This window comes from Lepisosteus platostomus, chromosome 7 (genome assembly GCF_059453375.1).
Source record: "Lepisosteus platostomus isolate fLepPlt1 chromosome 7, fLepPlt1.hap1, whole genome shotgun sequence".
Lineage (NCBI taxonomy): Eukaryota > Metazoa > Chordata > Actinopteri > Semionotiformes > Lepisosteidae > Lepisosteus > Lepisosteus platostomus.
This window is the reverse complement of record NC_142617.1, coordinates 6,596,730-6,613,722: the sequence shown is the minus strand read 5'-3', so window position 1 is coordinate 6,613,722 and position 16,993 is coordinate 6,596,730. Positions and strand designations below refer to the sequence as shown.

The 16,993-nt window shown below is 40.6% G+C and overlaps 1 protein-coding gene across 4 annotated transcripts in view; it reads right to left on the bottom strand.

Moving 5' to 3' along the window:
• Positions 1 to 16,601, bottom strand: part of erg (ETS transcription factor ERG) — a 63,934-nt gene extending 47,333 nt beyond the window's left edge. The window contains exon 1 of one of the 4 annotated variants that reach the window (XM_088638907.1): positions 16,432 to 16,601. The gene's annotated coding sequence lies outside the window, so the exon portion shown is untranslated. The remainder of the gene's footprint in view (positions 1 to 16,431) is intronic. The other 3 variants (XM_088638909.1, XM_088638902.1, XM_088638904.1) reach the window with 3 other exon arrangements.
• Between the last annotated feature and the right edge of the window lie 392 nt (positions 16,602 to 16,993).

The window sequence follows — 16,993 nt, the reverse complement described above, 5'->3', positions numbered from 1 at the left end:
CACAGACTATCGTTGTGGTGCTCAGAACGTAGAGTATTTAGAATCAGTTCCTTGCAAAAGCATGCGACCCACGGCTTACACAAGGACACGATAGATGTGCTAGTGATATGTGCTATAAACTTATTATATAAGGCCATTTTTATTAACAATCAATGACAGGCTTTTATTATTAAGGCCTGATATTCTGTTTCCTAGGTTGAGAACTCCAAACATGGTGACCATCTGTCTTTTTACGTCTTATGCAAAGATGCAAAATAACTTCAAGTAAAAAAGTACCACCATTCATTGTGTATTCATTATGAATTTGGTTCTGTTCATTACTGGCATCTGTATACTAGGATATCTCCAGAAACCTGAGGAAGTGCCTGAAATATTTGTGTTATTCTCATCCTATTCAGTCAGAATTCCTTTCATTTTTTCATTTTGTTTTTTTTTCCATTATTTTAAAGTGGTACGGTTAGGTGGTCCAGTCGAAAAAGAACTGTACTATCAAAAAGAAAGTTCTCTCAAGTTGATTGTCATTTGGATTTCCCTGGTGGAAGACTGCCACTGGGAACAGAGTTAGAAATGGTGGGATAGGGATCCCCAGAATCCTGAAACAAGTGACTCCTATGACATCCTGGATGCCTACAGGCTTGCAATTACATCAGAGGGAAATTCAGCTCCTCCAATCCATGCAAACTCTCCTGTCAGGTACTGTGAGCCTTGCAGTGTGTCAAAACATGAATCCATGAGTAATTGAACTGAATGATATGATGAGCAGCTATATCACCCTGTAACTCACAATTGGCATGCCACTGAATCTCAGCAGGTGTGAGCCTGGCCAGTGCTGGGGTGGGAGACCTATTGTGAAAGCGAAGGTTGGTGCTGGAAGAGGTGTTAGTGGGACCAGTAGGGGGTGCTCACCCTGTGGTTTGTGTGTGTGTCCTAATGCCCCAGTCATAGGGACAGTTTATTTAAAAAAAGGTTCTGTCTTTAGGATGAAGAGTGAAATCGAGATCCTGACTCTCTGTGGTCATTAAAAATCACAGGTCATTTCTCAAAAAGTGTAGGGGTGTTACCCCAGCTCCCTGGTCAAATTTCCCCCTGGCCTTTACCAATCATAGCCTCTTAATAATCTATCAATCTTTCTCTGTTCTCCTCCCCACTGGTAGCTTATGTGTGGTGAGCTCTCTGGCACACTTTGGCTGCCAACACATCATCCAGGTGGGGGCTACTCACTGGTGGTGGAGGGGAGTCCCCATTACCTGTAAAGTACTTTGAGTGGAGTGTCCAGAAACCATACACATCCCAGGAGTGGGCGTTACTGTCACGATTATAGTTCCCCCTCCTTAAGGGTGCTCCAGCCCTTTCACGTGAGACTTTATCCTGTGCACCTGTGTCCTATTCCCAGCCCACCTTAAAAGCCAGGCGCTGACGCTCATCCGGGCTCTGCATCTGATTTCCATATCGTGCGAGTCCGGGACCTGGAAGCGCCTGGTCCCGTTAAGGTTTTATCCTCTGTTCCCGTTCCCGTTCCCGTTCCTGTTCCCCGTCCGCCGGTTCCGACCCGGCCTTCGTGGTTTTTAATCCTTCTTCTGATGGATCTCCTGGTTTTGGACTTACTCGTGTGTTTTGGATACTCTAAGGATTACTCTCTGGGATTGTTCGCCTCGGCCACGCCTCCCCCGTGCACCAGCGCACCTTGGACACGCCCCCCTGTCTTCTGCCCCGTTTTCCTGCATGACTTTTCCCCAGTGTTTCCCCACTCCGTTGGACTGTGTCGTCCGCATAGGGTCCGGAAAGAACTGTTCGTTACAGTTACACAGAGCAACAAATGTAGTGGGTGTAAAACGACCAGTACAGTAACGTGTTAAATAAAGAGAAAAAAATGAGTGCACATGCACATACACTCTAGGTGTAAAGTAGGAACAAAAGAAAAGGTGACGCTAAATGCAGATGCTCAATGTGAAACTGCCTCCCTTTAAAAACCTACATCCAAACACGGTATTACTGCTTTAGCAAACAGTGGAAAATTCCCAAGAATTGATGTTTCATGGGACACTTTTTTTAGTGGAAACCCAGCACACTAATAGAAATGGTAGGCGTTTCTAAAGAAAGGGCTTGGTTATGTCATTTGCTGATGTCATCAACACCCTGTTAGCCAGACCAGTCTCCCACACACAGCAGCTCTCCTGCTCACTGCAGCTCAGAAAGACTCAATACTCACCTAGGGAGCACAGCAGACTGCCCACTGCCACTGGTTGACATCACAGAACTGTACTGTATTCATTTAATGCAAATGAATTATGTGCAACACACCGCAGCTGCCCATAAGCAGAAACACTGTTAAATGATAAGAAAACAGTGTGCACATTGCTGATTTGCCATAGCATGGAGCAGAGTTCTAAACCAGACAATCACATAACTTGAATTACAAGAAACTGTAACAATTCCTTTAAGAGATGAGAAAGCTTTCCATTGCATTTCTCCCAGAAATTCAACAGCACTATAGTTCCTGTTGCAAGCAATCATTCTCGCTACCAGCATGCAAGTAAGGAGCGGCCAAGGGAAAAATTGATCAAACTGCACAGGAGTAGCACAGCGGTATATTAGGGAAAATCCATTTTGCAAAATATGCGATTGGCGACCAAAAGCTATCAACACCATAATAAGGTTAACATAAGAGTGGCCTCAAACCAAGAAATAACATTCCAAGGACGTGGAAAAAGAACATTTGTAGTTAAGGATTTGCTGGACAGATAATATAAGAATGTCAAGCGCAAAAGTGCTAATCCTAAGATTTAATGAAAGCGTCAAGGGAAGCATGGATGAAACTTGGCATTAAGGAAGATCATACAGTATCACATGCCCCAATCCACAACACTGTTCAAGTCCACTAATGGAATTGGCTTCCCGGCATTAGCAGTGTTCGTGTCTTCATATTGTCCTCACTTCTTTCAGAACTCAAGTGCAGATATCTGGGGCTCCGAGGCAGCATGGCGGTGTGGTGCTCAGTGCATGGCGGTGCAATTCATGTCTTTCCGGTGTGTCTTGTTGTGTAGCCTATTAACTTCCTGTGTCTGCTCTGCTCCTGGCTCAGCAGTGAGGGTACGAATGTCGTGAGACCCGCCTAGTACCAGGTCGCCCCACATCCGCTGCCTGAGGGCATAGGTTTCTATACCGACGTCATATGACCCCCTGAGCCTGGGCCAACCCCCATGTTGCCCCCTTTTACCGCTACGCATAGGGTCTTTATTGCGCTCCTGGCCATTCCACGGCGTGCCCTTCCAACATCCGTGACAGTTAGGGAATGGATGTGGGGATAGTTGGGGTTCCATACGGTCTGGTTCTCACTACGACGTCCTACGTTCAAGGCAGCAACAGCACAGCCCAGCCCTTGACTGTGCCCCCATCCCCACCCCACCCCCAGGCATTCCTGAACCAGCCTAGCTTTTCACACAGTCTTTCTGTGCCGCGGTGGAGAAGGTGTGGAGTGATTGACAGGCTCCGTGAGGACCATACGTGGAGCTCTGCAGAGAAGTGGCATGTAATTTCAGTCAAGGGGTTATAATTATCCCTTGTTTTCTTTACCGAAATAAAACTTTCCAAAGAAAAACATGCCCCGACTGAAAAGTAGTAGGGTGACATCACAGGAGAATATTGTAGAGGAGGAATGATGGTTTTAAAAAAAGCTCTGTGATCAGGTCTCTCTCTAAAGGGCAACACCCTGGAACAACGGGGATTGTGCAAAAAAAATAACCCTTGTTGTTTTGGGAGAAAGGCAACACAGTGAAAAGGCCAAATGGCAAACAAAATAGCAATAGACTAAGCACCAATCAGTTCTAATTAGTTGCATTTATACAGTGCTTTTCATCCCAAAGCATTTTAAATATGGAAGGAGCCCAATAACTTCATCCACCACTGAAGTCGCAGAATCCCCACTACACAGCTGATCAGGCAGAGAGGTAAGAGACTGTATCAGCAACCGAATCAAGGGGAGAATGTTAAGGAGGCCAGATTGTACCAGCCTCGAGTGGCGTTTAGTTTTAATTTTACATTTATGGGATTTTTAAAGGCCAAGTAGTGAGGACCTAGGTTTAATGTCTTTAATTTACAGGACGGCACCTTCGATTCCGCAGTGCCCTCTGTCCAGCACTAGTTTGGAAACTCTGGCAGAGGTCGAATATCATCACCAACTGGTCCCCCAACAGGGCCTGGAGCAGCAATCTGTCAGTTTCTTTCATATCCTTCTGCTTCACAATGTCTTCCCTTAATGACTGAATAGGTAATTACCAATCCATTACATTAAAGACTAGCTGCTTTGTTATTAAACTCTTATGCAGTTCATATTAAATATATATTATTCACATTATGCCATATTCAGGAAACAGGAATCACTGCTTTCAGCGTTTTTCAGATTATTGTGGAATGAACAGGAAACATGAAAAGGTTTATGGGAAAACATGGACTCTCACCATTAGGCACACTCAATGAACTCTTCTAATGAAGTACAATGTTAAAAAAAATGCTAAGCATTAGTCTATCTATATAGGAACAAAAATTCATTTGATTTCTTTTTCGCTTCATTTGTTTAAAATGTGGAAGGGAATCGACTGAGCTTCATACAGGATTGATCTCAGGAAGGTCCATCTGTACCTGATTAGTTTCCCACCACGTGCTACAGCAACTGAAGGCACACTGGTGAAAAGAAAAGCTGCTCTTCAAAATGAAATGACGTGTGCCGGGATCATTTCATTCGCGATGCTTCTCTGAAGAAAACATCCAAGAACTGACATTTAAATGAACTGGGCAGGGGGAGAGGAAGCACGATCTGAATTGCTTTCACACAATCCGTTTGACACAATAAAGGTGAAAACTGTGAGCATCTACTGTACCCTGGTTCTCATTATCTACCAGGTTGATAAAAAAGACTTTCATGAATCCTGCACTGGGTGGTCTTATCAGGCTGTTTAATACTCCTTAAAGAATTACCCTACTTAGCATATTTTGAGCAAATTAGGTACATCTGTTACTGAAAATGCTGGCTTACACACACTCTTCATACTGTTATCAAAAATGTTAATGTTTAATTCCCTGTTCCCCAAGCATTTAGTCTGCAAGACCGAAACAGGCTAAACACTCAACTCAATCTGATTGATTTCCGAGATAAACCTCAACTGTAGATTTTTTTTTCAACATTCTGGGAGGCAATAATCATATTTCCTGTTGTTTTTTTTAAAAAAAGGCATTTTAACAAAAAGTACAAATTTCTGTAGTTTGTCCTGAACTAAAATGAAAGTTGTCGATCTCCTTAGCACAAACGGCACAGGGGAAACGGGTGATCTCCAAAATGTTTTTGTCCCATAGCTCAACGGAGATGGTGCAGAACAGGCTAAGCTCAACACGAACAAATGATGTTTTCAAAAAGAGATTTTCTGTGTATGAAATCGTGATGTAAAGTCATCAATGCCAATCAATGAAATCACTTAATTAATAATAATAATAATTAATAATTGCTTACACTTATATAGCGCTTTTCTGGACACTCCACTCAAAGCGCTTTACAGGTAATGGGGACTCCCCTCCACCACCACCAATGTGCAGCCCCACCTGGATGATGCGACGGCAGCCATAGTGCACCAGAACGCTCACCACACATCAGCTATCAGGGAGGAGAGCAGAGTAATGAAGCCAATTCATAGAGGGGAATTATAATGAGGCCGTGATTGGTAAGGGCCAATGGGAAATTTGGCCAGGACACCGAGGTTACACCTCTACTCTTTTCAAGAAATGCACTGGGATTTTTAATGACCACAGAGAGTCAGGACCTCGGTTTTACGTCTCATCTGAAGGACGGCACCTGTTTACAGTATAGTGTCCCCATCACTATACTGGGGCATTAGGACCCACATGGACCGCAGGGTGAGCGCCCCCTGCTGGCCCCACTAACACCTCTTCCAGCAGCAACCTTAGTTTTAACCAGGAGGTCTTCCATCCAGGTACTGAGCAGGCTCACACCTGCTGAGCTTCAGTGGGTTGCCAGTTGTGAGTTGCAGGGTGATATGGCTGCCAAGATCTATTAAATATGGAAGGGTGGATTGTGAAGATTCTGCTCAATTAGCAAAGCTCCAATTCCAATTAAGAAAATGGATAAGTATTAATGAGAATATCCCAGTATTTTTACACATTGCTGGAACCCTTGTCTCTGTTCATTTCCATCCCGTTCACAGCCCTCAAACCCCTGCAGGAATAGAGGTCTCTGAACTCCTGGCTTTTAAAAGGCCACATTCAACCACACTCACTCGCCTGTAAAAGGACTGGAAGATTTGTGTCTGCTCTCTGATTGTTTAACCATTGAAGACACTGTTACACCAGCAACAACATATGAAAAGGGAAGTCAAAATAAAGAAATGCAGTTATTCCCGTTCTCATGTACAGACTCAGAATATCAAGTGGCAGAATATCAAGAGCGAATCCAAGTTATAATGCATAACATTCAAAACCAGTGCATGCTTGTGGCATTTTTGGGGTCTGTGGCCTATTCCACATATAGGCTAAAAAACCATCGGGTATCCACTTGTGTTACTGCTTATGAGCAGTTTGGTGTAATCTGTTTTTATTTTTTTCAACCTTAAGAAAGTCATGGCACCCCCTTCCCAGGCCTCTCTTACAGATTTTTTAAGTAAATAAAATTGGCAAGAAGTCACACATGTGGAAAGACATTACTAGCAGCCGCCAGAGAGCCATCATGCAATGCAAAACCCTGGGTCAAAACGTACACCTACCCCCTACCCTCCAAAGTCTAAAAAGCAGCATTAACAATGATGGTTTTGTGTGGCTCACAAGAATTAAAAAAAATAGCAGGCCGTTTGGGTTCAACATTTAGAACCACAAAACAGTCTTTCATTTAATTATGTATATAAACTGCACCACTTTTTGCAAGTGACTCAACAAGATCCACTCTGGAAAAAGGGCGTACATCTTCATCTACCCTAGTACACACGGACATTGACTTGAACATGAGTTTTCTACATCTGCATAATGTTCAGAAAAGTGTCTAAGAGGAAATTAATGGAAAATGTGTGTCTGTGGAAACAGCTCTTTGGATAATAACTTAGTATCAGAGTGTCTTAAAACAACAAATAAAAAGTAATAAACACAACTGCTTGGAGTAAAGCAATCCATGAAACCTTGAACATGTTTAATATCATGCTGATACTTTTCCACAATACATTTCCAGTATAGTCAAATATTACTCCACCATACTGTTGTCCTGGAATGATCATGACAAATAAGGATCATGAGTGAAAAGGAGGCTTTGATTCAGAATGCATATGCTATCTACTGTAGATTAAAGTTGGGGCTTTAAAGATATTTAAACCTGCAACAGAATATATAAACCAAGAGAAAAATTATACTTCTTGCACAGAGACAGACTCCACCTACAGAACCTGTGGATATTTTGAGCTCAGCCAAGTGACAAATTATATACCTTTTTAAAAAGATTAAATTTAACTAGGAATCTCTTGCATTTGTTATCTGACATAGGTCTCATAAAAATAATAAACAATTGTAACTGGAAACCTATACTGCATACATAAAATAAAGACAGTTTCCTGAGTATTAGGAATTTATCATACAGTATTTCCTTAAGCAACAACCTCCAAATGGTCTTTACTGGAATTAAGTTCTTAAGAGCCATGCCCAACACTTCCCTACCTATTTTTAGAAAATGAAAAAGACGAATTCATTTAAATACAACTTTAAATCTGCACAGTACTATTTGTTCACATTATGCTGTTTATTTATACATCTTTTCTTGCTTATTTTCTGCATATCATCTTAATTTACAACAATTAGGCACAGTAAGCCAAAATAGAATGAAGTAAAATATCTAAATAATATCCTTCCTTTTTAGTGGCAGGTGTCTGACAAGAAGGTCTCTTTTATAAGGAGGTCATATTGTTACATACCTTTTTGGGACTGAATTGTAATGGTATTGTTCTTGTATTGTAATGATTTAAAGTCCTTATTATTTATAGCTGAAATAATGAAGCTGCAAAGCATCGACAACTGGAAAATGAATTCTAGTGGATGATGAAACAAAAATCTGGCATGTTCCCTTTAAATGACCATGGAATATTCCACTATAGACAACTCAAAGTCCAGTATTAAGTAGGCCCTGCTTCTTATCAAGAGCAAGAGACTATCAATGAGCCACTTCTCAATCATGTGTTAACACTCAATGACTGAGTGTAGTACCTGAAACCGGTAGTCTGCTATCAGATAGCTAGAAAATAAAATTACTGTACTAGTATTTATGACAATAAAGTGTTCTCATACAGTAGGTCTACTTTTCTTTATTGCTCTCCAAAACATAACTGCTTACTGTACATAACCTACCTCAGATATGCAGTCCAGTTCAGTTTAGTGAGCAGACAGGTAGGCTTTGACAGCATCTACCCACTGTAATAGAAATGTAATTGAACGGTAAGCTTGTGTGAACACCTTCAGCTTTCAACATCTCTTCTCAGTGAAGCCCAAAGTCTCGGCATTTACAGTATATTGGAAACTGAAGAGGGCTTATAAAATGATTCCATATGTGTGGGCCCCAGTACAGTGGATAAGACATTGCTTTCAGGTGGTATCAGTGCACTTCTCCAGACCTGCTCAACTTGAGCAAAATCCATGACTCATCTCAAGCTAGAATGTGGTGTGCTTATACTCTGTGTATTTTGTTTTTAAATGTCATCGCCGTCAGTTTTACTCTGCGTATTTATGCAACACTTGCTGGGCTTTCAGTACTTCCCACTCGTTAAAACTGACTTTCCATACTTTCAAAATTAATTACGAGTCTCATTTAAAAATAATAAAAAAAAACAACACTCTCTGGAGAATTGAAATACCATTGTAATCACAATGCTTTTCCACTTTTATAATTTATAAAACAGTACTGGTTTCCCATCTCAGTATCCAAGTTTAACCCAGGTAATTTACACTGAAGCCCCTGTACATGTGGACTTTGAGTCTCCTGCAGGTTCTCTCCGTGGAGCTACCATATCATTTGATGTATTTAATGGTACAACTCAAAACCCATTATAGGAAATGCAGCATATATCTGCATACTCTTTCCCCAAACAGTATTAAAGCCTGTTGAAAGAGGGGCTAACAAATTCAGAATTGTGTTTTACTTCATTACAAACTATAAGATGCAGTTGGGCACTAGGACCTACAGAGAGATGTATGGGCAAATCTGATCTGATCATGGGGATTATGGCAGGTGCTCTATCACATTGCTATTGTACCTGACATGATGGGGCGTACCTGACCTGAACAAATTATTTTTTAATGACCGTTTTCGCCTTCAGCAGCACTTTATCCCTATACCCTCGTTTGACTCATCCTGCTGTTTAGTCCATATAAGCTTGTATGACACAAAGCCAGGGAGAATAATAATAATAATAATAATAATTGCTTACACTTATATAGCGCTTTTCTGGACACTCCACTCAAAGCACTTTACAGGTAATGGGGATCCCCTCCACCACCACCAATGTGCAGCCCCACCTGGATGATGCGACAGCAGCCATAGTGCGCCAGAACGCTCACCACACATCAGCTATCAGTGGGGAGGAGAGCAGAGTAATGTAGCCAATTCATAGAAGGGGATTATTAGGAGGCCATGATTGGTAAGGGCCAATTGGAAATTTGGCCAGGACACCGGGGTTACACCCCTACTCTTTTCGAGAAGCGCCCTGGGATTTTTAATGACCACAGAGAGTCAGGACCTCGGTTTTACGTCTCATCCGAAGGACGGAGTTGGGCCTTCTGGTATGCATTCAGATGAACTGCAGGGCTACCACAGAATTTAAAATACACTAAGATCTACAGCACTGTTAAAGCTTGAGGCCTGTACTAGTCTATCTTCAGGAAGTGTATCTTTATAATTATTAATAATAATAATATAAAGGGTATGGTTTTGTAGTGACAGTTTAATCATCTTAAATAAAATACTAACATTATAAAAATACGCTGATTATATCAGTACAACATGATGACTTTTTTGTGTAGAGAATCTGTAGAGAACTGTTCAGCCTTAAAAATGTGAATATCCATTTGATATCATTTCTAAACGTATTTGTACCTGCAGAAAATATTTTTTAGCTGGCAGCCAAGAAGCTGTTCCAAAGGAGACGATTCAGCCATTCCAAATTCAAGCCAGTAAATCTGCTTTCTTTATGACATACTGTAGTTCCAGACTGGCACCTTTCTTTATAACATATTTTATGAACCCTAAACTAAAATACTGCAGTTTGTACTGTCAAGCATTCATATAAAAATTCCATACAAAAACAAAACATAACTCATGCTTGATGAGGCAGGGAACAAAATCTTGTCTGAAAAGGCCATTCTGTAGAGGGTGATTGTGAAATGAAACAAATGTATAATATCACAGATATGCAGCCATTAATCAAAACGGGATAGACACTGTAGCAGCCTCGAGGTTTTACCTAAAATGAACCGAGCTTCTTCCACTATCTTTACCATAGTAAAGCTATGCACTTTAGCCTATGTGGTTAGGCAAATTGCTTCCTGTATCATACATACAGTATGTAATGAATTTTAAAATTCTTTAAGCAGGAGAAGTACAGTAAATGGCAGTTTTCTCTATTCCCTTTTGGAGAACATCCTGCATAATATACATGTATCATATGTGCAGTGTGACGCATCTTCCCTTAAAAAAAGTGTTTTTCAATACGTATCTAATTTGGAAGAATACAATGAAAAAAAAACAAGAAAATGATAAAGTGAGGTTAGCATTTAAATTGTGAAAAAAGTAATTAATTGAGCATTACTTATACACATTTTTATAATTCCTATAATGGAATACATGTCTACAAGCTCTCCTTGCCTAAAGCTGCAAAATGAAACCAAGGTGTTGGACTTGCATGAATGCCCAAGCAAGGAAATGCCAAATGTATTACAATTCCGGTTAAATGTTGGCAGCTTCTGACCACATCGCTCAGAAGACGACGCAGGTCGGGGGCGGGGGTGTGGCAGTAAATTTGTTTTGCCGTATGAGCACATGAAGCACAAATAAGTAACACCGCGGGTCACGCTGTATCACCACTGCTGCGCGTCTGCTGGAGGGGACAGCGGCCATCGCCGAGCCAGTGACCAGACGATGACACACGGACAGTGGCAGGACAGAAATCGCCGAACAGGCAGCGTGGCCACTGGCGAGCTGTCAATCGGTCCATCAGGGCTAACCTTTACACACGATAAAAGCCCTTTAACAGGCAAGGTGTGGCCCGTAAATGAAGGTCTTCACTACAGCTCTTCACACGGCACGGCTGCAGTAAAACAGCCCCTGCCCTCCGAGCAGCTCAGCCCAGGCCCCTTTTGAAAGTGTGGTAGCAATCAGCGGAGATGCTGCCGTGAGCAGGAAATCTAAAATTAGTTTTTACTACCTATAATGGAAGATTTATGGGATGGTTTAATTTGCAGTCTTGGGGCTAAGAAACTGCAGCAGCCCGGAGAACAAAAACAAGTCTCTCTGGCTAATCCAGGCCTGCGCCCGAGCAGGCGGACAGCAGAGTCGCCTCCCGGCGCACAGCCGGTTTGAATTAGACAGCCGGGCCTCCGTTTCTGACCGGCCAACCGTGGGGTTTACCACTTCATTCCTCCCCGGCCATTCATACCAGTCAGCACAGCCATCTCATGGTCAGGACATCGTGCCAGAATGGGCCAGTCGTGACTGCTGTGACATTTCACACTTCACAGGAATTATTAACAGAGCGTAGATGTTCTGGGATCCCAAACATATTTAGCTTGCTATAATTTTCTAAATCTAACCCTGATGCATACGAGACAGGAAATTGAAAAGATAAATCTATATGTTTGTCTGGAGCTGCTTTAATTTTACAACAGTGGTGGGAGGTACTGCTGTACATAGTGCAGTCTGGAAATACCATAATCCCTGATAATTATAAAGGATCATTTTGTAGTTTGCTGGTCCACTAAAGGGACATTAAAGTTCCGTTCTTCTAATCTGTCTGATTTCTAAATATTTTGTGATCAAGGGTTTGGTAATCGTACATACTACAAGTACATTCTCCTTTCGAGTGGTGCATGAATCATTCCTTGCAGTATCATGTGAACCCTTGACAGAACAGGATAATTTGCAGAATTTCATGACAGTGCACTTTGGGACAGCCAGAGAGCAAAAACGGCAAATATTCCACTTGAACTCCTCTATCCTACCATCTCGTGCCTTTCAACACCAGCCTTGTTGATAGTCGCTCGCTGTGAAAGTGCAACAGGAGTGATCCCAGCCTACTCAAGTTAAACTGATATCACAACAAACAGACAGCTCAGCTCCACAAACCTCAAGCCTTGTGACGATATTAATATGTAAACAGACAGATGTTAGCGATAAACGTCTCAAGACCATAAAAAATATGCTGTCACAAAATCCATAAAGAACTAAAAACACGGTAAAGATTTTTGTAGAGGTGTAGAGAAATGCACTACTGCCACTGCCTAGAAACTGCTCTCACAAGCACACTGACCTATGCATGAAACAAAGAGCACTGCATTCTGTTACACCATTCTTTGGGACACTCTTTCATAGACCTCCTTGTCTTTCCGTACACTTCAGCTGCACACTGCAGGAGAGCTGCCTGCTGAGAATCAGTCTTTAGGTTGATCTGGACTCATTGATTTAGTTGTCAATGCACCTTGTCCATTAAAAATCAGAACCAGTTTAGAAAGCAGAAAAGAAAATCCATGGGTAAGCATTTCTGCAGAATAAATGACAGACGTGCATTATTCAACAGTAAGATGTAGTATACTATATTAAGAGCCAAAGCTGTTTTGGCTACTAGTAAACCATACATCTCTTTAGTCACATGAGAAATCAGCCATAATATGGCTACCATGCGATTCCACAATGGCCTCCGGGCTAGAAATATTCCAATTAGCATTCTGAAAGGGTTCACAAAGCACACCTTGAGAAACTGAAGGAATCCACAACGCAGAGACCCAACGTTCTGCAAAGACTAACAGTCCACTTGAATAAGTCTAGGTTCCAAAGTGCGAATTAAAGAGGACCATATGGCTGAAATCTCGAACGTGAAAAACAGTAACAGGCAGGCAAGAAGACCTTAGATTAGATTGATTGTTGTCTTATGGAGGCTAGTGTGCTTTGCATAGTCAATCTACAATATGTCTAAGAGAGCCCCTGTACATCTCTATCAGACTAAAAGAGCATTATGTTGTTCTGTGAGTTTCCTCATACTGTATGTACCCTTTCATACTGGGTGCTATACAATAATGTGACTATAATTACGGATTGGTGACAGAGAGACAAAAACCATCAGTATTTTTCACAATGGTATGAAAAGCATTGTTAAGAATTTTCTTTGGAAACCAAGAGTCAGAAAAGGAACGGCAAAGCCAAAATCTAATTGGAAAGATGTGACATATGTGAAAAAAATGTTGGCACAAAACTTTAAGTGTTGCCTTTGGAACAGAAAATACATTTCGATAAGGCAGAGGAAAAGAACATATATCACAAATTGATCTTTTTTTTTTCATAAGAAACACCCTCTTTGGAAAATAATAGTACTAATATATCAGCCATTACACACACAGGTCAACGTTCTCAGAGATGCTCAGAGGTTCATAAGCTCAGAGAATTTGTCAGGCTTCTGCCCTGATAATATACAGTAGTAGTTTATAGTTCATGAATATAACTTTATTTGATTAGCTTATGAAGACCAGATTGGACTTTCATACAAAAATAACAATCTCCCCTCTTTTGTACACTATCATGGTGATATTCAAAGTGCTTCTCTTCCAACAGTTTCTCATCATTTTCTGGAAGAAACCGCAAAAGTTTAAAAGCTGAGGTCTGGCAAAATGGATCGCGTGGGAGAAAAACAGAGAAAGCTTTTTTCACAGTATGGGAGAGTGGACCAAAATGCTAACTGCAATTTCTTCATCTAGATCTGGAGCTCCTCTAAGATTTTATTGATTAAGAAGTTCTGATTATTCACTTCTTCCCTTGACCTTTGATAACTCTGGCTTCACGGATATTGAGGCTGAAGTGAATTTCTTCCAGCTGATGGTCAGCCTTTAAAAGTTGCCGATTTCAGCTTCAGCTTCAGTTTTTGTGTTTTTTAGTTAGTGTATGGCATTTTAGTACAGCCCTTCGGTTAACAAATATGATTAAAACAATACAACAAGAAATTTGCACTAATCTCTACCATTTCCCTTTTGGTCTTTATCAGATCTCCGAAAAACTAGCCTCATGATGTATGTCTAAAAACATTTTCTGATAACACTGCTTTTGCTAGTTGAACTGTTCGGCACAAATTTTAGGTTAATGGCTGTAATGTATGAACTGGGTTCCATTAAAACTTACATGTGTGACAGTTTAAAGAGCAGCACAGGCCCTGTCTGTTTGAAGTGGTAGGAAGTCTGATTATTTTAGGATACACTGTAGGATGAAAATAAATCACTAAAAAAAGAAACTGTTTTCTTTTTTAGAATTTTCCACCTAATTGAATTCTTAAATAGTCAACAGATTGGAACAGCGGTAGACTAGATGGAATTAAACTGTTTATCTAACTCAATTGTCTGAGGGATTCTTGTTAAAACACATCACACCCAAATCGACGCTGTCGCTCTTCCAATTTTTACGTCACATTTAAATGGTTTATTTAGCCTTCTGTTTTATATTTTAATGACTAATGCTTTTTTCAAGGTTCTACCAAGAGAAGGGGCAAAGACAAGCTATTTCTAAACAGATGAGGAGAAAGAAAAAAAAATGAACGAAAAAATAAGTCATTTCATTATTATTATATTACAAGCAACAATTAAACATTAACATGCAATGCAGTGTAGGTAGTATAAGTTGTTCACTTTCAGAACACTCTGGTAATCTACATCAAACACAAAACTTTAGTACAACCAATTGCAAATGACAGCACTACAAAATCTACACGACGCGGCTTGGATAATGACTTCTAACTGCAATAAATTAACGTGTCCTACAGTAAGTACCTTAGCCAGAAATACACATCCAATTTTCAGTGTTCTCTTAACACAGGACAGAGACACAGGGAGCCCTATCACAGGGCACAAACAGACACACAGGGGACAAGTTAGATTAAGACATAGATTAACCTGGATGGAATGCCTTTAAATTGTGGGAAGAAACCAGAGTACCTGATGAAAAATCACTAGGCCACTAGCAACCATGCAAACTCCACACAGAAGGTACTCCATACTGTAAAGCAACCCAGAGACCCAAAGGCTGAGAAGCAGCAACACTGACACCACTATGCAGCCTTTGCAAGATACAGTGACTACAAATCTACCCTCATCTATCTGTCAGGACTAATCTAGTCAGTGTTTAAATTTTAGAAAGGTGTCATCTCCAGTTTCGGAAAATGTGGATTCGATAAAAACTTTACTTAAAATACACTAGTAAAATACTGAAATTCACAATGTCTTGTGGTCCCATAAAATATTTAACCGAAATGTGATTGGCCGTAGAAGTAACATAAGTAAATCTCTCCGGGGATAAAAATAAAATTACAGAGCATACTCTTATCACCCATAAGCGTCTACGATAAAATGGGTTTCGGCGCAGAGCAACTCATTATATCAATTTGATATGGAAATATTTTTCGTTTTTCATATCGTTTCATCCCACACATACATCTTTCCCTGTTTACATTAGGATAAAAAAAAATCAACATCCTCCACAAACGCTCAAAGATAAAAGCAGTATCCCTCGGTACAACAAATACACCATTCTTAATCAGAAACAATTTACGGTTGTAGTTTGTGTTAAATCAAGCTGAACCCCACGATTCTTTCGCCAGAGGTCTCCTACACAATAATGCAAGTATAAACTGTCAAACTGTCTTTATCTGAACATTTCACAAACTAAATAAAAGGACCCGACCAAACATATCTATATCTAACATATCTACCTATTCCATTATTAGAAGGAAGCTGCAAACTACACATCTCACATGTTTTATCCTTGTTGATCATCTTGCGTTAAAAGCAATATTTATTAACTTGCAATAACCTATTAATGAAATGTTTCTTTTTTAAATACTCAGTTGAAAAAAGTCTTTAAGATAAAAACCTATAATCAAGCAAGAAGAAATGTGATACAACAACTGTCAAACACGCAGCGCCCTGCCGGTGCACTTCGTAAGGACCAATTGTCCTGTCCTGTTCGGTTTGCAAAAGCATCTCAGACACCCTGGGCTCTGTAATATTTGTAAATGTGCCATATTAATCTACGCGTCAAAACAGATCCCATCATAAACTCAAGCACCATTTTAATACTGCGCCGGTCTCGTTTCTGTCTAGGGCTAACTTTTTTTAGAGTACAAAAAACTTCTCAGCAGCGGTATTACTTACAGTTTGTTTAAGGAGTCGGGAAAGATGCGTACTGTATATATAATATCTTCTTCCGACTTGTTTTCCGTGAAGTTTAACCTAGCTTTGAGGACTGAGCTTTTGGAAGGACTGAATGACTTTCGTTGTTTCCTTAAACTATGGATCAGTGCAACTGCTCAGACTACATCTACTATATTAGCATAGAGTACATGGAGCAAGTCACACAAAACACTACTGTGAGCGGACGAATGAGAGAGAGAGAGAGAGAAAGTGAGCGAGTGAGCGAGTGAGAGAATAAACTAAGAGAAAGGACGAGAAGTAACGCGAATTAAAGAAATTCAAGTCTAGGTAAATTACTTCAAGAATAACAACAATACAGCCTTAAAATCACCATGAGCACAACGTATAGACGAGAAAAGACAAAACATCAACTCACTCAGACTGAAAAAGACACAATGATGTAATTCATCAAGACAAATTGCAGCTGTCTATAGCTATCTGCTATATTTTCTTCTTTTTTTTTAATGGAAGCGAAGCTGGTTTTACACCGTTGATATTGCTCAGCACCTAATGGCAAAAACCG